A 26,653-nucleotide genomic window follows, 5' to 3' on the forward strand; every position below is an offset into this window, starting at 1 on the left:
TTATCTGATTATACAATGTGGGGGTTTTTGTGAGAACATTATATCTAATGCATATTATGTTATGTTGTCATAACGTTTGTGTCATTATGGTCCTAACATTTAGTTCTTGTAAACAGTGCATGAAAAAACAAAGCATTTCAACTGAAAATTTCATATTTGTACATAGATGCACATGTACATAGCAACTGAGGCTATTTTTAGACTTTCATTTCTATAAACACCATGCCATGTAAGAAATGTATATGGATGAATATTTTTTAAATAAAATATTGTTTAGGTAATCTTTGGAGGAGCATATATTGATATTTTACGCAATGTTTACAGAAAGGTAACACTTCACGTGAGATTTATTAATTTGCCATATTTTATGCTGTTGAACATCTGTTATTGATTTTCATTACATTTATATCAATTTGTGTGAGTCCTAAATATACATACAAGAAAAACATCAAGCTATTTTGCTGCTCCAGTCGCTGCTGAGTCAGGACAAGGATGCTGAGAATGTGGTGGACAAGGATGACCTGAATACACTTAAGGTAACAAAGACGTTTTAATTATCAGGCCTTTTCATGGCCAATTTGGGAAAAAATGCAATTTTGGGATTTTTATTTTTTTCGTGCGAAAAGTCCATTGATTTCAGAAAAACAAATTTAATATAACTATTTCTAATACTTAAAATTAAAAGAATAAAATCATATTATGCTAGTAATATACTTTTTTTTAGATCTTATTAAAATATAATTGAGACATATTAATCATAAGGCACTTATTATTCCCCCCTTTTGAAGAAGAGGGGTATATTGTTTTGCACATGTCGGCCTGTCAGTCTGTCGGTCCTTCTGTCCGTCCACCAGATAGTGTCCTGATGATAACTAAAGAACGCTAAGGCCTAGGATCATGAAACTTCATAGGTACATTGATCACGACTGGCAAATGACCCCTATTTATTTTCAGGTTACTAGGTCAAAGGTCAAGGTCACAGTGACTCGAAATAGTCAAATGGTTTCCGGATGATAACTACAGAATGCTTAAGCCTAGTAGGATCATGAAACTTCATAGGTACATTGATCATGACTGGCAGATGACCCCTATTTATTTTTAGGTCACTAGGTCAAAGGTCAAGGTCACAGTGACTCAAAATGGTAAAATGATTTCCGGATGATAACTCAAGAATGCTTACGCCTAAGATCATGAAACTTCATAGGAACAATGAACATGACTGGCAGATGACCCCTATTGATTTTCAGGTCACTAGGTCAAAGGTCAAGGTCACAGTGACTCGAAATAGTAAAATGGTTTCCGGATGTTCACTCAAGCATGCTTACACCTAAGATTATGAAACTTCATAGGTACATTGATCATGACTGGCAGATGACTCCTTTAAATTTTCAGGTCACTAGGTGAAAGGTCAAGGTCTCAGTGACTTGAAACAGTAAAATGGTTTCCTGATGTTAACTCAAGAATAATTAGGCCTAGGATCATGAAACTTCATAGGTATATTGATCATGACTGGCAGATGACCCCTAATGATTTTCAGGTCACTAGGTCAAAGGTCAAGGTCAAAGTGACTCGAAATAGTAAAATGGTTTTTGGATGATAACTCAAGAACACTTATGCCTAGGATCATGAAACTTCATAGGTACATTGACTTTCAGCTCACTAGGTTAAAGGTCAAGGTCATGGTGACTTGGACACAGTAAAATGGTTTTCGGATAATAACTCAAGACTGCTTACTCCTAGGATCATGAAACTTCATAGGTACATTGATCATGACTGGCAGATGATCCCTATTGATTTTCAGGTCACTAGGTCAAAGGTCAAGGTAACAGTGACAAAAAACGTATTAACACCATGGCTGCCACTACAACTGACAGCCCATATTTGGGGCATGCATGTTTTACAAACAGCCCTTGTTAAGGAAAGAAAAACGCTTTGCGTATGGGTCCGTTTCACATACCCATAAATACGCCAGGAAAAGACCTGCTTATGTATTCCCTATGTATTAAAAATGCAAAAAAGATGAGGTGGAAAAGAAAAGTATGAATTTACTTAAGATAAAATATCCTCTTTACTTGTTTGTAAAGTGTAAACTCATATATATATTCATCCGAAATTTCGTGGTCAAAAAAGACTTTTACGGACACATTAGTTTATTTTGTGGATTTCTCAGTTCAGAAAAATAAATGATGAATTTGTGTCAGTTATTTTTCTGTGTGTGATAAATTTGTGGATCAGTCAACCCTTAAAATCAACAAAAATAATGTCCCTCAAATAATAATGGTCTACAGTGTAACCTGTGTATTAAGAATGTTAAAGATGAAATTGACAGGAATGATATGATTTAACAAAACATAAAATGGCGTCTTTTATTGTGTATATCATGTTTACAGCAGGACTTGTTTTACTTGAGGATCAATAACTCAAACTCTTCTTCAGCTCGATGCTTTCCAACTTATCATACAGGAACCTCAGTTACACAACACCCCGAGAATTTCTGTCATCCTCATCAGGCCTTGAGTTTTTATAAAGTTGTGAGATATTTAATAAAGCTTATAAATATGATTCCATGGAAGGCATTTGTTCTCAATAAGAAGGTCCCCGGCCTCATTCCCAGAACAGTGTAATAAAAGCTTTAGAGTTAGTTTTCATGCATGCAATGGCAACAATGTAAGGATGCATGTTATGGGAAAACAGGACTTAATGCATGTGTGTAAAGTGTTGTCCCAGATTAGCCTGTGCAGTTCGCACAGACAACACATTCCCTTTTTATGGAGTTTTTAATTTAAATGAAGTTTTTTCTAAATCAAAATTCAATCTATGCAGAAATTCCATGATTAGCCTGTGTGGCTGCACATGCTAATCTAGGGAGACACTTAGGGCAACATTTATTAAGCCCTGTTTTCTCAGAGCAAGACAGTCTACAATCTGTTACAGAGTTGTACAAGGTGATATAATGTGAGCATTGTTTTTGGAAAATGGGGCTTAATGCATTGCAAGTGCAATCCACAGGTAAGCCTATGGGGCTTAATGCATTGCAAGTGCAATCCACAGGTAAGCCTATGGGGCTTAATGCATTGCAAGTGCAATCCACAGGTAAGCCTATGGGGCTTAATGCATTGCAAGTGCAATCCACAGGTAAGCCTATGGGGCTTAATGCATTGCAAGTGCAATCCACAGGTAAGCCTATGGGGCTTAATGCATTGCAAGTGCAATCCACAGGTAAGCCTTAGTAGTGTGCACACAGACTTATCCAAGTATGATAGTTTACGCTTTTAGGAAATTTTCGTTAAAAGGGATTTCTTCTAAACAAAAATCAAGTCTTGATGGAAAGTGTCGTCTCAGGTAAGCCTGTGAGGACTGCACGGGCTAATTTGGGACAACACTATACACTTGCATTAAGCCCAGTTTTGCCAGAACAGGGCTTAAGTTAAGTCTGCTTCAAATCTGTTGTAGAGGGGTATTTATAAATTCTGATTAGAACAAATATGAGACAATGATGTACATGTACATGCAAATTAAAAACAATTGTTGAACGATACTTATCTTAGGAATGTATGAGATTTTTATTACTGACTGTAAATGGGTAGTCAAGCTAGTAAACATAGTCTTATTAGATTGTGAAATCTTAATTGATTTAAATAAAAAAAGAAGAAAAAAATGCAAGAATACAATAAAAAATGTATGTTGAGAAACTATTAATGTATAGTAGAATTTTTTTTAAATAAAGCATTGCAAACACTTTATAAACTGTAAAATCGTTATTATTTGTGGGACATTAATTATCATTGAATTTGTGGGTTTACTGATGCATGAATTCAATTCAAACACATAACACCAGAATCAGAAATCCAGGAATTTACATGACCACAAAAAAGTAATTTTTTGAAAACTCCAAAATGTTATGTCAACATATATCTGATTGATGGGGACCCAATTTTTTGTGTCAGTCAGCACATTTTTATGCCCCCCTTCGAAGAAGAGGGGGTATATTGTTTTGCACATGTCGGTCGGTCGGTCTGTAGGTTGGCGGTCGGTCCGTCCACCAGATGGTTTCAGGATGATAACTCAAGAACGCTTAGGCCTAGGATCATGAAACTTCATAGGTACGTTGATCATGACTGGCAGATGACCCCTATTGATTTTCAGGTCACTAGGTCAAAGGTCAAGGTCACAGTGACTCAAAACAGCGAAATGGTTTCCGGATGATAACTCAAAAATGCTTACGCCTAGGATCATGAAACTTCATAGATACATTGATAATGACTGGCAGATGACCCCTATTGATTTTCTGGTCACTAGGTCAAAGGTCAAGGTCACAGTGACTCGAAATAGTAAAATGGTTTCCGGATAATAACTCAAGAATGCTTACGCCTAGGATCATGAAACTTCATAGGTTCATTGATCATGACTAGCAGATGACCCCTAATAATTTTCAGGTCACTAGGTCAAAGGTCAAGGTAACAGTGACTTGAAACAGTAAAATGGTTTCCTGATGATAACTCAAGAATAATTAGAGGTCAGGGTCACAGTGACTCAAAACAGTAAAATGGTTTCCGGATAACTCAAAAATGCTTACGCCTAGGATCATAAAACTTCATAGGTACATTGATAATGACTGGCAGATGACCCCTAATGATTTTCAGGTCACTAGGTCAAAGGTCAAGGTCACAGTGACTCGAAAAATTAAAATGGTTTCCGGATGATAACTCAAGAATGCTTACGCCTAGGATCATGAAACTTCATAGGTTCATTGATCATTACTAGCAGATGACCCCTAATAATTTTCAGGTCACTTGGTCAAAGGTCAAGGTCACAGTGACAAAAAACGTATTCACATAATGGCTGCCACTACAACTGACAGCCCATATGGGGGGCATGCATGTTTTACAAACAGCCCTTGTTTTAATAGTTACCTGTCAGGAAGGGATGTGATCATTTAGAGCTTTTTTCCTTTCTTACATAATGGCTGTTTTTCACAAATTTGACAATTTGACGACTCAAATGTTCACAATTTAAAATAGTTTGTTGCTCAAATTTTCACAATTGTAAAAAGTTTGCGACTCATTTTTTGACAATTTTGAACAATTCATGACTCATTTGTTCATAATTTTAAAAAGTTTGCGACTCATTTTTTGACATTTTGAACAGTTTGTGACTCATTTGTTCACAATTTTGAAAAGTTTGCGACTCATTTTTTCACATACTGAGGGGGCCACAGCCCCTTCACAAGGATGAGACAAAACAAGCCCTGTGATTTGATTTGTGTTTGTTGGAGTTTGGTTATTTTTAAACTGAAACATTTATTTTTCCTCGACTGAACATATCAAACCAAATTAATGTTTGCAAATTACTTGGAAAAACCGGTGCCATGGGATTAGTTACTGTGAAAATGTGGAGTTTTGGGCATCTTCACAGTACAGGCAAACTAGTTGTTCAAGTTACTTAGAATTTTACTCCAAGGTGTATGTGAACAGTCAGGTGCTTTCTTCTTTTTAAAGTACACGTAAAAGGCACCTTCTTATATGCTATTGGACTAATAAAATGAGCACTGAAATTGAACATTTCACTAAAAACACATGTAAAAGAATATGTTGATGGATTTGTGAAATAAAGTTCCATGAAATTAAAAAAGACCCATAATTCCCAATTTGAAGATTATTTCACACTGCAAATTGTCCAGTTGTCAGGTATTATCACGCTTATTATTCCCAATTGGTGTGGTTCAGGTACTTTTAGCAATTGGGAAAAAATATTGCTGGTGTATTACTAACGTTCTAGTTCAAAAGACTAACTGCCCGTCTGTAGATCTGCCGTGGAATCATATGGATTTCTATGGAAATCGTTAGATGGAATTCCGTGGAGTATTGGCACTAACTTGCCATCCGATTCCATGCAATCAATGGAAAAGTGAAAAAAAAACAGAAGGGGGACTTGATATGGGATGGAATTCCATAAAATGCCGTGGAATTCCATAGAATTCCGTGGTATTCCATATAATGCCGTGGAATTCCATAGAATGCCGTGGAATTCCATAGAATGCCGTGGAATTCCATAGAATGCCGTGGAATTCCATAGAACGCCGTGGAATTCCATAGAACGCCGTGGAATTCCATGGAATGCCGTGGAATTCCATAGAATGCCGTGGAATTCCATAGAATGCCGTCGAATTCCTTGAAAAGCTATGGAAATTAATAAAAAGCTGGAATAAAATAGAAAAAAAAAACAGATTATAGATCAAAGGCATTTTATTGATTTTGAAAATGACAAATGTGAATGTAACTAAAGGTTTCATCATAGAAGTTAAACAAGTACAAGATCTGGCATCAATCATTAACCACACACATGCAGTCACAGTACATATTCAAAAATGAGTGGTTTTACATTTTCATAAAGTACCAACTCTCTTAACCACAAGCATGCATGCACACATTCAAAAACACATCCATAATCATGCACGCATATACAGGTGAGAAAAGAAAAACTTATAAAAGGCACAATATAAAACATAGAAGTAGAATTTTACATTTCTCTAATGACAAGTATACTTCCTTTCTCACATATGTTCATAAACACACACAATTACATGCACACACACATCACGCACAATTGTTCTAGAATTTTTTCTCATAAATTTTAACGTTCAACAACTGTTCCTTATTAATTCTAGAACACTTTCAGTATGATAACAGAAGTTCAGTAAATTCTAGTTGATGTGTTCCAGTACAATTCTAGAAAAGTTCCGAAGGTTAACTTCAAATATTTTAGTCTGAAACCAACTTTCTAGAAAACAAATTCCCATGCAGACCGCCAGTATTCAAGTACTGAGCATAGTTAATAATAATACATAACAAATTAACAACTGTTGTAAATTGGTTATTTATTATACTATGCTCAGTACTGTTGAACACGGACTTAATTCAATTATCCAAGTTTCAAATTCCTAAATTAAAAAAAAAAACAAATAAATTAAGACCAAAAACAAACACAAAATACAATTCACAAAATAAATAACTGGTCTTTTTTATACAAGAAGTAACCAAAATAAAACATGTCACCAGCCACAGACTGCCAGGCTTAACACAGAGGCTAGTTTTTAAAAATGTTTGTCCAAGTCTTCCACTGCCATTTTCCTTTTCTTCTGAGAATATTGAACACCAGTCACTGCCTCCGGGTCCTTTTTGGTATGAGGTACATTGTATACTGCTCACATGTGCTCTACAGAATAAAAAATCATAAAAATGTCTAAAGCAAAGAGTTATTTACATTCAAACTATAACAAGAGATTGCAAAGCAATATGGTCCCCTAACTGTAAAACTTCACTATTTTAAGTTTGTTAAATATATTTGTTGCCATAGCAACCAGAATTCTTGCATTATAAACAACATGAAATGACGTGCAAAATGTCCTTATTGTCATCTGTTCATGTTTCAAGTTTCATGAAAAAATACTTAGAACTTTTAAAGTTATCCCAGGATCCAGAAAAGTGTAACTGACTTAGACCAATATATTGAATTCCAAAAAGACAAAATACTTTCAGGTGGTTAACATTAAATAACTTATCTAGCCGAGGGCATGACAATATTTACCATGAATTTGTGGCCCTGTAAGTCCTCTAGGTAAATGCGCTTAAAGAGCCGCTTTGCTGTTGGATTATTTCCCTGCCAAACTCTGCAGTATCTTCCATCAACTGGTCAATGGTAATTAAAGCACATAATGAAAATGTAAAGGGAACGTAATTCATGAATTGTTTTAAATATTAAGTTGTTAAATGGTCTTTAGAAAGAGAACTAAAAACGAAGTGAATACATTGCAAAGCACTAAGCATAACTTAATTTGTTGGTATGATTAGTATAAATTTATTATTGCTATAATTAGAATGATGTGTAATTCTATTGGTATGAAAATGCACACTCAGATACCTAAAAACCAATTCCATTGGTTTAATTTTTTATTTACAAGCAAATACGTTGAATTGATATCCCCCACCAACATGCTTCTGGACACATAAGTATTATATTTGACACTCAGACATGCATTTTTTAAAGATACAAAGGGCCATAACCCCGTTTTTAACAGATGGTGTACAATTCCATTTGGCGTGCATCATCCTTTTATCCATATATATACTCGAACCAGGTTTCAATGAAATCCGCCAAAGCACTTCCAGGATATGGCCCTGGACACACAAAAAGCATTTTTTCAAGATACAAAGGGCCATAACTCTGTTATTAACTAATGGTGTACAATGCCATTTTGCATGCATCATCCTCTTATCCATATACATACTCATACCAAGTTTCAGTGAAATCTGCCAAAGCACTTCCAAGATATGGCTACGGACGTATGGAAAGACAGACAGACGTAAGGATGGAAGGACGGACAGACAACGCCAAAACAATATCCCTCCGCCTATGGCGGGGGATAATAATAAACATTAACACCATTAATGAGCATTGAGTGCTCAACATGCACAGTAAAAAACTTCCTTAGCCTGCAGTTCTATAACATTGCATGATAAAATTCCGATACTACATTCAACGTTATTAATTTCTCCACATAGGTCTTATTACTTCCTTTTTCAACCTGCAAACTCCACTAAGTGAAAATTTGGGTGACAGCTGCTTTTAAACTAATATTTGCCATACTAAAACCTCAAATATCACATAAAAAGGTCTACAATAATGTCATAAGAAGATTAAATTTAAAGGAATATTTAGAAATAATAAAAATCACAAACCTTCAGTTGTTGTTCTATTCCTAGACAGACTGCTCAAACACTGTATGCATCACTCTTTAGCAATATTTCATGTCACTTTCCAAATGATATAAATACATAAGTATTTTAAGAAAGTGTTTTTAATGGAAAAACTAATGAACTCTTCTGTTTGTTAAATGTCTTTAACTTTATTTTAACAAGTTAAACCAGTACATTGTCCACCATGTTTCATGTTTCAATCTAACAGGTAAACTTTCTGTATTTGAATTCAGCCAATTAGAAAAGGCTGTTATATCTTATAACCAATAGATTTGCAGCAAACATACCCAACATCTGATGTACAACACATGCCTGGCTTATCAGATAGATTGTTATTTGACAATCTGGACTGGCTGAGTTTGATATTGAGAAAAAACAGTGTGTATACCACTTGGACAGGGTTAAGGAATTTAAACTTGTAGAAATTGCTTTGAAAGTAACAACTACTCCTACTTCTGCAGAACTACTACTTTAATTACTACAGCATCAACAACACCACCACCAACAACAACAGCAACAATAACAGCAGCAACAACAACAGCAGCAACAACAACAGCAGCAGCAACAACTGCTACTACAGCAACAACTACTACTACTGCTACCTCTATTGCTACTACTATTGCTACAGAAACTGTTAATGCTACTACTACTACTACTACCACCACAACCTCTACTGATATAAAAAACACTACTGCTACTACATCAATTACTACAACAACAACACCTACTACAACAACAACAACTACTACTACTAATACAGCAACTACATCTACAACTACTACTACTACTGCTGCTGCTGCTGTCGCTACTATGAATTCATTTGGCTATTTGTAAGTGTAAGGTGTTCTATATGTGTTCTTATTCCCCATAAGAACTTTTGTAGAACTAACTGGTTCTTAAAGCATTCTAGATGTGTTCTAGAACTACATTTTAAAACATTTTTTGACATTTTTGACCATATTTTGTCCTTGAAATGTTCTAAAAAGGTTAATGAAATTATTGGAACAGTTTCAGTCCTAAGCCATTTTCCACAAATGTTCTGGATTTATTCTAAAAAAACTGTTTTGGAACAATTCCAGAACATACGTTTTAGAACACAAATATGGAACAGTTCCAGAACTGTTCCAATTTCTAGAACAAATTTATATATATCTTTATTGCATTTTCTTTTAAATGCAAAATACATGATGCAAATAAATTTATACATGTATTAAACTACAAATACATTTCAGACAACCAGCGAAAATTTTCTAAGTTATTTTCCATTGATTACCATCCAAGAAAATGTATAAGTTATTTTCCATAACGATTTCCGTTGAAAAAAATGGCTAAGTCCAACTTTCCATGGTGTTTTCCATACATTCCGTGGAAATGCATGGAATTTTAGTCAAGATTCCGTGGAATTCCATAACAGCTTCAGATGGAAAATTGGCAAGTGGATGGAATTCAGATACTATAGCGAGTTAGACAATTTTGATATTTCAGCCTTTGTTAACTAAAAGTCTTTGTGTTGTAATTATAAGGGTTTAATAGTTATTTTTAATAGTTATTAAAAATTATTTACTATGGGTAAAAATGTGGCGTCTTTTAGTGGTTTGCCTTTAACATTCTACCTGCTCTATATTTCAAAACATTGGATCATCATGATAATTGGTGATAATATTTTTTATCATAATCTCTCGTCCAAGTTTTGTTAGCAGCCAGATCGACTTTAGCACTTTCAACATGTTTTTGTTTAATGAACACAATTTGACCAAATTAAACTTGTCTGCCATTGCACTCACAATCACTGTAACACAGTTTTCTAAACAGGTGTATGTTTTTGGCAATCTTGTTGTTCATTTATTTGGATTATGAACTGAGTGAAAAAATGAGCCCTGTCTAAGCATAAATACCATAATAATTTATGCACTTGGCGTAATTTTCTTGACAATTTACATATCTTCGGTGTACTGCTTACATTGCAAAACTGTGCAATGCTATGTAGAGTTTACGCCCTGTGTCTAACTTCATGTCAAATGGTGACTTGCCTACTTAAAATGACCTTGTTGAGATGAATAGGATAATCTCGTGCTGATGCAACTGTTTCACGTTGCTGCTATTTTATTTTACAGGAAAACATGTCAATTTACAAAGCACCCTTCCATGAAAATCTGGCCAAGCTAATAAATAATGTGAATGCATCAACGTGACCCTTCAGAGAAACAGGATTCCAGGCCGAATGTCAAACCGTCTGGGCTCCAGCAGCAGCCTCAGCCGTGGGGGTCAGGTTCATGATGCACCTATGCTCTCAATGCTCTCTGAACATCTTAATCTCATAGCAACAGTGGACCAACATGACCTTCAAGTTGGGGATGGTAATACATGATAATTTTATTAAAACCCACAAACCAAGTTTTAGAGAGGATGTATTGGAGTCAATTTTCTGTTAGTTGGTTAGTCAGATGGGCGTTTTGTCTGCATATTATGTAAAACAATTTTATCAAACCACATCTACATCAGGGCTAGCGCTGGCCTAAAATTTCTTTGGGCCAACCAGAATTCGTTTTTCGGCGCGCGAAAAGTGGTTTTAAAATAATAATATATACTATCAACTTGGTTATATTTCTTTTTATGACAACAAGGGCATATATCACATATAATATAACATGCAGTTTTCAATATAGAAGTAATTATTATGGTACTTTTCAAAGTACAAACATAAGTTAATTTGCACATTTGTTCACTTAATTAACAGTGGAGTAAGTTGTCCCAAATTTGAAATCCTGAAAATAAGGCAGGGGGTCTTAGAACCAGGAACCCAACAGGAATAAAGGGCAAAGCCCCCCACCCAACCCAGAGACTTACAAATTGTTCTTTGTTATAGTCTTTCCAATTGCAATTTCAAGTGAATACAATTCGAAATAATATAGACCATATCGTCTGTATTACCGCATGTGTATTCGGCATTCTATTTCTTCCATAAAGAACTCCAAAAATAAATTTAAATCAGCGAAAAATAGTGTATCCGAAAATGACAGTCCGAAAAATTGTACGCGTTCTGCACTTGAAATAAAATTTGCATATTGTTTGATTGCAGAAAATGAAAATTGGTAGCCTTGCAAATACGTAATCAATATACCATTTGGTTGACATTTTTCTTTACAATAGCATAGCTTGTGGGTAAAACAACTTATTTATCACCTTTTATTTCAAACGATAACGTCGATAATCGTCAGAAAGGTGTAACATCATCAACATAGAACTAATTATTTAATGATCATCCTTTAATTCAGATCGATAGTCGGTAGACAGGTCTAAAGTGATCAGCTGAGAAATTATTTATTGTTGCTCTTGTCATTTGTTTATCTTTAAATACGACGTTTGCCATCGGCCGATAAATTGTAGGCAGACGACAATATGAACTGTGTATTCCAAGTGTCTACGCATGATTGATCCAATATTATGCGTGAGCGAACTCAATGTTGATTGGCCAGCTACCACGTGCGCTTCAATAACAATAAGGTCAAGCGATGTCTCATGTTCTGGTGCAGAACGGTTTTCGTTTATTGTTCAATTTGCGAACACTTTTAATGAAACAAAGAGAAAACTATAGAAAACCAGTCTGGATTTAAATAGTGGATAATTTCAATGAAGATTTGCGAGATTTTAGCATTTTGGCAAATCAGAATTTTCTTGAGCCAATTTCTCAATATTTTCGCAAATGGCGAACGGCAGCGCGAGCCCTGCTACATTTCTCAAGGGATTACATTGATACTTCAGTTGTGTGAACCCCATGAAGTCTGGGTTTGATTGGTAGATGGTCATCTTGTGACAAAGCCCTAACTTATCATTGGCCAAGTAACTTTTGCACAAGATCAAATTAATATCTTTGTATCTCACCACACATGGGAATTCAGAGGCTGTGTAACTTATATTCTTTTCAAGGTTATTAACTGGCATTGTGCCCACAGTTGTGTGAATTTTTTAATTTGTTAATCAAAAAGAAAGCATAAAGCATTTGCATCACTTGTAATCAATAATGTTTGATGAAGGAACAATCATTTTGCAATATGACAAATATTTCAGAATATATTTGTCTTTTGACGGATCTTGGTCAGTGTCTAGCAGTATCCTATCAACCAAGCCACGTCTGCAAAGCAGCAATTTGTCTTCCACGTTTGAGCTACCTTTTTGCCACAGTGTGTTGTCCACTCAACATGGATTGTTTTAATAAAACAAATGGAGTTGTAGAAGATATTTGCTGATTCCTGTGTATGATCATAATTGTATATGACACAATACATCAACAACACTCACGCATATGAACGGTAGCTTATACAAGTATTCATGCACAAATTAAAGGATGATTTTCTTTATAATGTTCATTCATTATCAAAAATTCTTTTCCAAACATTTAAACATATTGATATATTGACTATGCTTTGATTTGTTGTTTGATTTAATCACTTTTTCTCTCTTTTACTTACCAGGTTGAGGGTCTCCCAAAACCACCCAGTGCCTTGCGATGAAAACCTCCAACAGGACTGTGACCTTGCCCTTGGACTCACCTAATGGTCAGGTTCAAGGTCACATGGGCTTAGATAGTCACTGCAGTAAAAAAGTGTATGGTTTTAAAGGTACTTGTTCACAGATTTCATGAGTTGTTTGATTGACCAGACTGACATAACTAAAGCACATTTAAAGTGGCTATATATACATAATATAAAAAAAACATACAAACATATAACTACAAAGAATACCAATATTTGCAGTATGGTATTGCGAATTGCTTTTACTGCTTTTAATACAAAATAATATTAATAATCTCAGTTAAAAACCCAAAAGAAGGCAGTTTTTATAATTTTCTTTCTTAATTTTGTATAAAATTACTTTAGGTTATCCCATAAACTGTGTTGTTGTGGTTTTAATAATGTTTGAAAAATGATATTGAAAACTCGATGACCAAGTTATATTATATTGTTCCATCTGTATTTGTAAACAAAATGACTGCAGAACAGGACATCACTTTGTTAATGTATTAACATTTACCTTTAAATTTGTATTTTTTTACAATTTTGTATTTGTATACAGGTGGTGCGAATGTCAAGTGGTAACACACTGTTCTACCAATCCAGAGGTCCCTGGTTCAATTCCTGGCCTAGGCACTGAAAATTTCAGAAGTGCTTCAAGTGTTTCCCACCCATCTAGAGATGTACTGGTATGAAACCCAGGTAATTCTCGCGTGTATCGGTTCTATACACTGAGCACGTAAAAGAACCAAGGGATCTATTCGCAAAGAGCTAGGGTATCGCACCCGGATTCCTTGTATCTCAATACTGTCTCTTCTGCTTGCTGTCTATTCAGCAAAAACCAAGGACCCCATTGGAAATAAGTGTTTGCACTTTCATGGGTTATGCTTGACTGCAAGGTCAAAAGAAATACACATACACATTTGTCAAAATGACTAAACAAGGGCATCAACAGAAACATGTTCATTTAAATATTGCTCAATCACTGACAGTAAACGGAAATTCTACAGAAAGAAAAATACTTTAAAATATTGCTCCATTGTTTTACTGTAAACGAATTGACTACAGAACAGGAATATATCTTTTAACATTTCCCTTAAAATATTTTATATAATTTTCAGTAAAGAAGACTTCACAACATGACATCCGAGACTGCAGGGACGAAGTGACTCACGTCAGCAGAGGAAGCCAAGACACAATACGAGAATTTCCAGCGGCTTACCTGCTTGTATGGGTTTATTTTAAACCTAATTATTATATGATTTAGTTAGGTAATTATATATATTTATATAGTTTAAATATAGATTTGATATTATTCACTGAAGTAAAAATATGAAAACAATTATTACAATATTTTTGTTCAACATCAGCCAGCCGGTAAATTGTTTGTTTCTAAAAAATGCAAATGTGTGTCGAATATCAATAGGACATTACGTTTGTCATAAATCAATTTAAAATATTAAATTAATCTACAACAGTGCACACAATCTGACACTTTTTTTTCACCATACTTTTTGTCAGTTTGTAAGGATGCAATTAAAAAGAGTGTGTATCCGACTTTGCATCAGACCCATATTAGAAGTAGAGCCCTGCCTATAAAGAGACTAATCCAGTACCGACCTGTGCACATGTCTATTGCAATAAACAAGCTGTCATAATTGCACTTGTCTTTGGCTTGTTCTCAGATGAGTCGCTATATCAATGTATTTAATGTTATTTTTTACCATAAAAAATAACATAGTGTAAATGTAAACCCTGTAAATTCAAGTGATTTCAAAATAAAACACATGCAGATGACTTTTAAACTGTCCTCACGTTAGTTTCTGTTTTTGTACTGAACATAAAAAAGTGTTGCATTTGGTAAATCTTCATTTATGAATAACACTTTTTCTAGAACAAGTATATTTAAACCCTTTCTTGTTAACCCGCCTTGTGTATTTTATGCCCCACTTCAAAGAAAAGGGGGTATATTATTTTGCAGGATGTTTGCCAGTCTGTTGTTGGGTGTGTTGGTTGACCAGTTGATTTCCTATAACTAACTCATCAACAAATTGATCTATTGTCTTGATACTTCACTTGTGCATTGGTCTTGGACAGTAGATGACCTCTATTGAAATTGGGGTCACTAGTTCAAAGGTAAAGGTCACTGTCACAATAATTATGAAAATCATGTCAGATCAATAACTTGTCAACAAATTGACCAATTGGCTTGTTACTTCATATATGCATTTGCCTTGGACAGTAGATGGCCTCTATTGAAAATGGGGTCGCTAGGTCAAAGGTCACAGTCACAATACGTGTGAAAATCCTTTCTGATCAATAACTCGTCAACAAATTGACCTATTGGCCTGATACTTCACATGTGCATTGGCCATGGACGGTAGATGACCACTATTGAAATTGGGGTCACTAGTTTAATGGTCAAGGTCACTGTCCCAATTATAAGTGCGAAAATCGTGTCCGATTAATAACTTGTCAAAAAATTGACCAATTGGCTTGATACTGAACATGTGCATCGGTCTTGGACAGTAGAGGATGTCTATTGAAATTTGGGTCACTAGTTCAAAGGTCAAGGTCACTGTGACATTAGGTGTTAAATTGGTATTCATTCGATATGTCATCAAAGGATTGAGTGATGGGAGTCAAAGCTCTGTTTTGGGAGGCATCTGTCTCAAACCGCGGAGCTCTTGTTTTTATTTAAACATTGTTTAAAAAAGTTTGGTGATAAACCAAAATGAACTAATGTTTCCTCTCTAATTATTGTAGCTTCATTGCATTTAATGCCTTCACATTTTCAAGTCGCTTTACAACTCTAGAACATTGTGGGCACAATGTAGGCTCTAGTTAAATATTTTGACATTGCATTGTCGATATGAAAGGTCGAAACACTGACAAGTGTTTTGTCGGGTTTAAATTATTTTTGTTTGTCCTTGAAAACGCTAGTATTGTCTTTAAATTGTTTGACGCACGATTTACTTTTATTCCAGAAAACCTGGGTAGCGGAGCAATGAGTATGTCCCAGGAGCATTTGCAGTCACAGCAAGTGAACCAGCGGCAGTCATCGTCTCCAGATTCCGAGATCCCCATGCTTCACAACCCTCAGTCTATGAACATCATTTCAGAGCGAACCTTGGGTGAGTTTTCGTGTCATGTGCATGCTTTTTCGTGGCCTCACTTTCAGAAATTGGTGGGTGCATGTAGATTTACCCTTTTGTGTCCATACATCTTTCAATCCAGCTGTGTTGTTTTTTGGTCAAGTGTGACCTAGAAAAGTATTGCTTCTTGTGTGATAAAATCAGACATATTTACAATAATGTGAACTTTCCTTCTTGTTTATTATACCCCCACAAATGAAGTTTATGGGTGTATATAGGAGTGAGCTTGTCAGTCGGTCGGTTCGTATTAAGTGTCCACTCTCTAATTCAAATTGTTTTCATCCGGTTTTCACCAAACTTGGTCAGATGTTGTATCTAGATGATGTCTAGATCAAGTTCGAATATGGATCATGCCGGGTCAAAAACTAGGTCACTGGATAACTAAGTGCGTTTTAAACATTAAGTATGGTGTCCGCTCTCTTATTCAAGTAGTTATCATCAGAGCTTCACCAAACTTTGTTAGAATTTGTATATAGATGATGTGTAGGTAAAGTTTGAACATGTGCCTTGCCGGGTCAAAAACTAGGTCACGGGGTCACTTAGTGCGTTTTAAACATTAAGGATGGTGTCCGCTGTTTTTTTTGTGAAGGCAACATGCAAAATATTCAGTGTCAATGCAGCAGGTAGAGTATTAGTCACGTCTGTGACGAAGCTCTAGTTTTGGTTAATTTTTAGCTTGGCTGTTTTCGGAGAAAACCCGAGCTATTTTCATAGCCAGCTCGTCATCCGGCATTGTTGTCGTGCTAAAACCTTAACATTGGCCTTAACTTTTTAAATATTGAAGATAGAAAATTGATATTTGGCATGCATGTGTATCTAATGAAGCTGCACATTTGAGTGGTAAAATTTATTATTTTGATTATTTATAACTCAAATGATTGATTTGTCAAAGTTTTTTTTTAATTATATAATTATCATTTCTGTCATGTTTATTACATACCTGTGGACTTATGTCAATAGATACATGATCAAATCTGGCTATGATCTCTTTTAAACCACAGGCCTTGGTTTTCAGTGATGTCTAACATGGTCATAATTGACTGTGAGACCCCCCCCCCCTCCGGTTGGATTGGACAAAATTCAAGGGAAGTAATAAGCTTTAAAGGGAGATGATGTCTATACCTGCCAAATGATAAATAGCAATTTTATTTCAAAGCGGCGTAATAGGGGGCATTGTGTTTCTGACGAACACATCTCTTGTTTTTCATGATATAATTATCATTTCTTACCTGTTCTAATTTGTAAATGCTAGTTTTCATTAAATACCAGTGGACTTATGTCCATATATACATGATGAACTCTGGCTATGATTTCTTTGATAAACCACAGGCCTAGGTTGTCAGTGTTGTCTGACTTGGTCATTTTTGACTGTCTACAGACCCCCCCCCCCCCCCCCCCCCCCCCCCCCGGTTGGATTGGACAAAATCCAAGGGAAGTAATAAGCTTTAAAGGGAGATGATTTCTATTCCTGTCTAATGATAAATAGAAATTTTATTTCAAAGCGGCGCAGGGGGCATTGTTTCTGACGAACACATCTCTTGTTGGGTCACTAGGTCAAAGGTCAAGGTCACTGTGATCTCTAAACAAAAAATAATAATTTCTGACAAGCTTTCGCAGCCAAGCTTGGCACCCGTGATGCGACGCTCTTGTTCTTTCATAGTAGTAAAGTTTTCAGTCAAAAGTAAAATGTGGTTGCATCGGTGACTTTTTACCTACTTCACAGCAGACATCTCAGAAAAACTCTTTTTTAACATGTTTTATTTTCTATTGGCTAGTTGGCCCTTTCTAAATTGTTGTAAATGATAAGGAAATGTTTTTCCAATGGAAAAATGTATGTTTATCGAATATCATCCCATATTTCCTGATTGATGGAGAGACTTAAAGTTAGTTGATAGTAAAGCGGTTATAATTAATTTTTAATGTAACTCAATGTATAAAAGTGCTATTATTGTTCTTGTTTATCATGGGTAACACACATACAATGAAAAACTGACATTTACTGTTATGAATCTTTCTTTATTTCAGACATCCATTGACTAAATCAAACCGGCAAATCAGAAGGACAGCCTGTTGCTACAGTTGTTATCATATTAACCCCAGTCATACCGAAGAAGCTCAGAGATATTAATGCTGTTTAAGATGTGATTGTCTCTGCATACTCCATGTCTGCTGTAAACATGTACAATTGAAGGTCTCTACATACCTCATGTCTGGTGTGAACATGTACAATTGAAGGTCTCTACATACCCCATGTCTGGTGTGAACATGTACAATTGAAAGTCTCTACATACCCCATGTCTGGTGTGAACATGTACAATTGAAGGTCTCTACATACCTCATGTCTGGTGTGAACATGTACAATTGAAGGTCTCTACATACTCCATGTCTGGTGTGAACATGTACAATTGAAGGTCTCTACATACTCCATGTCTGGTGTGAACATATACAATTGAAGGTCTGTACATACTCCATGTCTGGTGTGAACATGTACAATTGAAGGTCTCTACATACCCCATGTCTGGTGTGAACATATACAATTGAAGGTCTGTACATACTCCATGTCTGGTGTGAACATGTACAATTGAAGGTCTCTACATACCCCATGTCTGGTGTGAACATGTACAATTGAAGGTCTCTACATACCCCATGTCTGGTGTGAACATGTACAATTGAAGATCTCTACATACCTCATGTCTGGTGTGAACATGTACAATTGAAGGTCTCTACATACCCCATGTCTGGTGTGAACATGTACAATTGAAGATCTCTACATGTCATGTCTGGTGTGAAAATGTACAATTGAAGGTCTCTGCATACCCCATGTCAGGTGTGAACATGTACAATTGAAGGTCTCTACATACTCCATGTCTGCTGTGAACATGTACAATTGAAGGTCTCTACATACCCCATGTCTGGTGTGAACATGTACAATGGAAGGTCTCTATATACCCCATGTCTGGTGTGAACATGTACAATTGAAGGTCTCTACGTAACCTATGTCTGGTGTGAACATATACAATTGAAGTATCTAAATACCCCATGACTGGTGTGAACATGTACAATTGAAGGTCTCTACATACTCCATGTCTGGTGTGAACATGTACAATTGAAGGTCTCTACATACTCCATGTCTGGTGTGAACATGTACAATTGAAGGTCTCTGCATACCCCATGACTGGTGTGAACATGTACAATTGAAGGTCTCTACATACTCCATGTCTGGTGTGAACATATACAATTGAAGGTCTGTACATACTCCATGTCTGGTGTGAACATGTACAATTGAAGGTCTCTACATACCCCATGTCTGGTGTGAACATATACAATTGAAGGTCTGTACATACTCCATGTCTGGTGTGAACATGTACAATTGAAGGTCTCTACGTAACCTATGTCTGGTGTGAACATGTACAATTGAAGGTCTCTACATACCCCATGTCTGGTGTGAACATGTACAATTGAAGTATCTAAATACCCCGTGTCCGGTGTGAACATGTACAATTGAAGGTCTCATCTTTGAAATTGGGACAGGTGGAAAATTAATGAATTGATGCAGACAGAAGTCGCATAATGACAAATCACAACAAAAAGTGGAAATCCAGACAGTCTTGTGGCCAGCCATGTTTTTATGGGACCATCCAAGTTGTGTTCAAAGAAAACAATAGTTCATGTTTTATTGGTACTATGATGCTGATAGTCATTTTATGTAAAAGGCTTTTATGAACTATATTTAAATACTCAGTATAATAAGATTAAGATTACTTGATAAAAGCAATAATGAACAATATTATTTTAAGAGCAAAATTAGCAAGTCTATCCAATTACTGTGTCTGTATTATGAAATTTTATTTTGGAAATGTTAAGGAAAATATAATGTTACTAAATATATGTCTATGAATGTTGATTTTAACATTTGTCAAAGCTGTTTAAATGATGCTGGTAACTTTGACAAAATTAAAAGAAAATGTATTCTTTTCATGTAATGAGACATGCTTTAGTTTTTTTTGGCTTAACATGTAATATAGAGGTGGTAGTTACACTCATTGTTTAGACAGGTGGATAATTTTAATGCTAAGGCTTTGATACTCTTAAGTGTGCCCATTGGTGTCAGGTGTTTATGTCAAGCATCTTGTTTATCATCTTAGTATTTCAAGATAATATTGATTAACTTTAGACAAAATCATTTAATCTTCCTTAAATTGTCTATTCTGTATTTACTACCAGTTATTTATTAATTTGCTTGAACATGATTTAAGAATGACTTTTTTGTTGCTTAAAATGCTTTATATGTTTTACAACTGAGCATTTAAAAACGAAAATATAGGATGTGGGAATAATGTCTAAAGTTATGATAATTATTTTGTGTTTTTGTAAAGTTAATTATGCCTTATATGTTTGTGTATAGACATTAAGACGACCAGATTAACCTGACCAAGAATCCTTGATCAATGTATATATCGGTCAGTTCATTTGTCATTTGTATATAGAACGATTGCGAAATGATTGTATTGTTAATGAAAATCATGCGTTTATTGTTGTCATTTTGATTTTTCGCTGTTAACATGTATTTGTACAAACAATTTTCATCATGTACATCTTTTAGATGCCAGATAATAAAAACAAACATTGCTTGTGGAGATGCTCATTTAAAACTTTCTTAATGATACAGAACAACACATTCTGAAGAGGCTAATATCCTTTAGACAATAGGAACATCTTGTTACTAGTATATGTAATGCCTTTCACTAAATAAAGTCAAGCAACTATCGAAAGATTGGTTTAACTTTGTTTTGCATTATCTTAAGAAAAATTAATGTATTCAACTTGGAAATCGGTCAATTTCAAATCAAGCGAGAATGATGAATATTTGTACGCAAGATAAGGGATGTTTTTGCTTGGAAAAAAGTGGTATCCCTTGTAAGATAATGATTCTGTTCATCTCTCAACATAAGAAGTGGCTTAATAAAGCTTTTAAAAATATGACACACTTAATACTCAGCCATCTGTTTGTATTGGGGTTTTGTGGAATACTTACTTAACTAATATACGTCTGTTCAATGAATTAATAGTTATGGTACAATATGATACTCATTGTTAAAAAACATGTGTAATAAAAATATAATGGCATTTATTTGAAATCATAAAATTTAGTTTTCCATACAATGCTTACAGTTTTGCAATTGCGACGATAAAGTAAATGTTCTGCTCAAAATGTCTGTTAAAGACATGTGTATATTGTAGCAATTATATTGTACTTGTATTTATATTTAACATGATATTAATTGATTTATGGCTGATGATAGCGGCAGTTTACTAGTTGTGTAACAGTTTGTTTCACTCGATCATCAGACCATATTTCCTTAAAAATGTGATTGTTCATAATGAACTGTAATTGAATGCATGAAACATTGTTGTTCTGTTGCTTAACAGCTGAAAATAGCTTGATGTTTGTTAATTGTATGAAATGTTTCAAATGAATCATATTGATACATAGAAAATAAAATTACATTATTCGTTAATTTGAATGCATATCAAAAGATTGTTACCATACAAGCATATTTGTGTTGAACTTAATTGATACTTTGAGATGCAATTTTTACAATAATGTATAAATATTTTCATCTATTCCAAATGAACATTTTGCATTCGTTAATATAGGGTTTATATATACTTTATAAAAACTTATTAAATGCTTTATATAAATTGATTGTGTACCTCATATTGATTAAAGACTCTTATTTATTGCACAGTTGTGTGTGCATATGTCTGACTTATGTCTATATAGTCCTTAAAGTTAAATTACTGCAAATAGTATTTTAATAATGTTAAAATATTTATCTAAACTATAACCAGGTTATCTGTTAAATTAAGTTTCATACATTTGCATCGTCTAGCTAATTGAAGTGTTTATATTCTCGCCTACATGCAGTGTATGGTTTAGACAAAGCACATTACACAACTCATGTTGTTTTATCCATCATTATTAACCAGTGTTTAGTCCGTAGAAGTTAACGTATACTAAATATTTCGGTTGTGCAATGCTTTGCTCTCTAAATAAATCAACACCATTTATTGATTTTCTATGTGGGCACTTGAATTCCCATGACTTTATTTGTGAATATTTCTTTGAATGTGCGGTAGGGAAAACATTGTTTGCTTGAAGGTTTAGAAACTTAATGTTGGCATCTTGAAAGATGGCAGAAAACATTTTACTGCAGAGTAGCTGTGAAAAGATGTATGTTGAACAATGTAAGACAGAACTGCACGCAAGATATGTCATGCATTCGATATGCATGAACTATCTTTTTTAATTAATTTGGATAGGAATTATCTTTTAGAAATGGTATGGTTATAAGGGTCCCTAGTGCAAAATGTTGCATTTATTTTGTGTACAAGATATTGCTTAAACATTGAATTTGTTATGGAAATAATATAGTTTATGTGACTTAAAGAGATATACATGTTTATGTCAGTGATGTGTTTTGCTGATCCAAGTCTGTTCCTGCACACTATTTAAAGTAGATAACTACAAGTTATCTCATTTACTAGTAAATGGGAATAGTATTGTACTGTGAAAAAGTGTTGCGAGTTCAAATAAAAATACTATGAACCGTTGTATTAGTACTATATTGGCTCCTCTATTGAAACTAGGGGACACATATTTATTTGGCCTATCCGTCCATTAGTTTGCCGTCATACTTTGGTCGACATTGGTTTACAGTCAATATCTTAAGAACTATTCCGTTAAGAGCTTTCAAATGTCACATTGTGATTGGCGTTCGCGGAGATTTAATATCGTTTGATTTTGGATTTCTCGGGTAAAGTGTCAATGTCACAGGGGTCTCTAATGTGAAAATGGTATCAATGACTGGATTAAGACTTGAGCAAACCATCGTCTTTGCATTCAGTATAAACTTGACGTAACATTAAGGAAATCGCTTTAAGGAAATACACCACTAAGACGTTTGCACACTTTTCATCATGGTGACAGAGACGTTATTGAGACGTCGTCATACATAATAATTTTATTAAATCATGCTGGTAAATCCTAAAATTTGATAACTTATGTGATGCAATTTGATGCTGACGAAGTCATGTCGCCAGAATAGCTGCATGCTATTGGTCAAAGCAAAATTTGCAAATGCAGACTACTCTCTGTTGATAACACAGTGTTGTTTTCAATACATCAAATAACACACATTTTAGGGAAAGACATTTAGGAAAACCTATCGGTAAATGCCATTTGTCTTGTATTGTGAGACAGAACTACCTAATACTAGAGTGCCCATGATACATGTAGAAGGAAAATCGTTTAATTATCTAACCACACATGTGTGACGTATGCAAGTCAAAATAGTCTACGGACATTTGCCAGTTTGCTATAAACAACACAAGGTGAATTCACTTTTCTATCGGCAAGTATTGTGCTTAGATGTTCTATTTATAAGACGCAATAAGATTTGTATAAGGGTCATGCAAAAATTGATCTTATGCAATATGATCCCAACGTAGCTTCAGCCAGGCCTGCGCAATCGCACAGTCTTGTAAGAATATGAATACTTACCAAACCTTGCGTGCCTTTTTTAAAGCGGAAAGCGTAGCCATTGATGGGAAAGTGCGCAGGCTTGGCTTGAGCTACTCTGGCCGCATATGCCATAAGACCGATTTTCGCATGACGTGGATGATATAGTTTTAGTTGAATATGGGGAAAAAACTGCGTCTCAAAGCCAACCAACTTATTTGGCATAGTAAATGTAAGTATAAATAAGAAACATATTTTATCTATGCCAATTAGAATATATCTGGTGGTTACAAGGTAGAAATCGGTCTTTTTTTTGCGCTTTAAAACTTAAAAATAATCGCGTTTGTCGAAATGGACGTATACGTCTTGAAATCCTACTTTCGGTTTTAAAAGCGGTACCGTTTAAAAGTAATAAATTACTTACTAACTAGGCTATATATTTAATTTTATCTATGTCAATTAGAATATATCCGATGATTACAAGGTATAAATCCATATTTTGTTGCGTTTTAAAACTTAAAAATAATCGCGTTTGTCGAAATGGACGTATACGTCTAGAAGTCCTACTTTCGGTTTGTTTTAAAAGCGGAACCGTTTGAAAATAATAAATTACTTGCTAACTAGGCTATATATTTAATTTTATCTATGCCAATTACAATATATCTGGTGTTTGCAAGGTAGAAATCTGTCTTTTTTGCATTTTAAAACTTAAAAATAATCGCGTTTGTCGAAATGGACGTATACGTCTAGAAATCCTACTTTCGGTTTTAAAAGCGGTACCGTTTGAAAAATTATTAATTACTTAAGTCCTGAGTATAGGAATTATCACTCTATATGCAGATGCTTACTCGTGACAGAAATTATCGTAACCGTCCGCTTTTCTTTTATTTTATACAAGTGACGAAAGTCCTACACGACGCATATAAGAGCCGCGTTCTGAGAAAACTGGGTTTAATGCATGTGCGTTAAGTGTCGTTCCAAATTAGCCTGTGCAGTCCGCACAGGCTAATAAGGGTCGACACTTTCCGCCTAAATTGGATTTTTGCTAAGAAAAGTGTCACTGATTAGCTGTGCGGACTGCACAGGCTAATCTGGGACGACAGTTAACGCACATGTTTTATGCCCGCTTTTCTCAGAACGCGACTCATATGGTTAGGGTTCTTGTTAATTTTCTATTACTAGACATGTCTTAATTCCATACGCCGAAGAGAGTTGTGTAAATATGCATTAACAATCACGGCATTGTTTGACCAAACATATTGACTTACAACAAATTAAAAGCTTCTGATACGAAACATTTTATTTTGACAATCTTTTCATATAAACGATTGAACGGTTTTACATTTTACAATATATTTACTTAACGATTTTCCACACAAGAAATGACAACGCACGACAAACCCATTAATTATGAGTTTCACAAAATTAAAGGTTCACACTTACGTCCTACATTCCTGTTGTAAATCTTGACGCTTCGGATGAGGAATATCTGCTCGAGATTCACCCATCTTGAGACGTTGTGAGACGTTTCGAATAACGGCAAACTTATGCAATATATAAACGCAAAATCGGTCTTGAAGATGAATATCAAGTTTGGTACGATCAGGGACTTCTTCGATTACATTCCTAAGGTCGAGTCTAAATTACGAAAAATAAACGGACAGGAAAAAGCATTTCCAGTTTTAAGCGGTGTCTTTTTTCCTTACTCAGATTATGAAAACGACACGTGGACGGGATATTATACAACGTGGAATTGGCTGAAGCGATTCACGCGCGAAATTGAGCTGCTAATCCGCGCAGCCGACGTGTTCAGCGTTTCAGCCTTTCACCAATGCAGGAAACCCAAAACAGTCTTCGCTGAATTCTCCAAATCCTACAAAGGTAACATGGGTAGGCTGCGGAACGCCAGGCGGGACGTTGGTATGTTTCAGCATCACGTTTGTTGTCTCAGGCGACGAGGAGCGGCTTACCAACGCGTTCCGAAAGGCGCGGGAAGCGTTGGCCTTCGCGCTCAGTCTCTTGCTCGGGAAGGGATCTGTACGCTCAACGACGGCACTGAAACACAGCTTCGACAAGGAGAGTCCAAGATCACTGCTCTCGTTGAACGAACTGAAATGTCAGGTTGAAAATTTGAAAATCGTAGTTGCGAATCTGGTTGAGCATGCGCGCGAGGACGTTGTAAGTGTATGCATTGTTCAGGGTCATGAAGTGGTAACGGATGAAGAAAGAAACATAAAGCAGTACCAAGCGTCCGAACCCATCCATCCCACACATAATGGACTGAGTATTGTGTCGTTTTCTGTGAAACTGTTACCGTATGAGGTCCGGACATTTACAATCTCAAAGTCTGCAACAGGCCAGAACGACGCCATCGAGTCAAGCGTTTTATTTTTTTACGAAAATAGCAAAAGCTCCATGAAATACATATTATTCGAAAACGATTTCATTTAAGTACAGTTTGACGTTAGGTTGGGCAATCTAGAGAGCATTAACGATAAGAAGACTGGAACATATACGGTGGTTATTTAAATACATCTCGTGAAAGAGCGTCGCCTACTTGTTCGAGCCCAAGGATCAAGCCCAGAGATCAAAGTTCTATACGATACAACGCCAAAGATCTAGGTCATCAGTGGAAAGGAATTCAGCTTGACCTACAAATCCGGATTTTTACAGAAATTCACCATGTACAACGTCAAGGCGACGTCGGTG

At 35.4% G+C, this 26,653-nt stretch overlaps 2 long non-coding RNA genes across 20 annotated transcripts; one reads left to right on the forward strand and one right to left on the reverse strand.

The window, feature by feature from the left end:
- Positions 1-6,990: 6,990 nt before the first annotated feature.
- LOC127864324 (uncharacterized) lies at positions 6,991-9,047 on the reverse strand. The gene is made up of 3 exons (XR_008041777.1): positions 8,739-9,047; positions 7,588-7,688; positions 6,991-7,215 (listed from the first exon to the last, which is right to left on the reverse strand). It is a non-coding gene; the product is annotated as an uncharacterized LOC127864324 (long non-coding RNA).
- Positions 9,048-10,394: 1,347 nt separating this feature from the next.
- Positions 10,395-23,032, forward strand: LOC127864320 (uncharacterized). Of its 19 annotated transcripts, XR_008041755.1 has the most exons (11): positions 10,411-11,113; positions 13,229-13,375; positions 13,874-13,969; positions 14,389-14,495; positions 16,255-16,401; positions 18,448-18,569; positions 18,658-18,877; positions 18,966-19,163; positions 19,250-19,403; positions 19,491-19,578; positions 19,711-23,032. It is a non-coding gene; the product is annotated as an uncharacterized LOC127864320 (long non-coding RNA). The 19 variants fall into 19 exon arrangements; XR_008041761.1 differs by having other exon boundaries at positions 10,395-11,113; positions 13,229-14,495; positions 19,010-19,141; positions 19,228-19,403; XR_008041757.1 differs by having other exon boundaries at positions 10,395-11,113; positions 13,229-14,495; positions 18,658-18,833; positions 18,922-19,163.
- Positions 23,033-26,653: the final 3,621 nt, after the last annotated feature.

This window comes from Dreissena polymorpha, chromosome 1 (genome assembly GCF_020536995.1).
Source record: "Dreissena polymorpha isolate Duluth1 chromosome 1, UMN_Dpol_1.0, whole genome shotgun sequence".
Lineage (NCBI taxonomy): Eukaryota > Metazoa > Mollusca > Bivalvia > Myida > Dreissenidae > Dreissena > Dreissena polymorpha.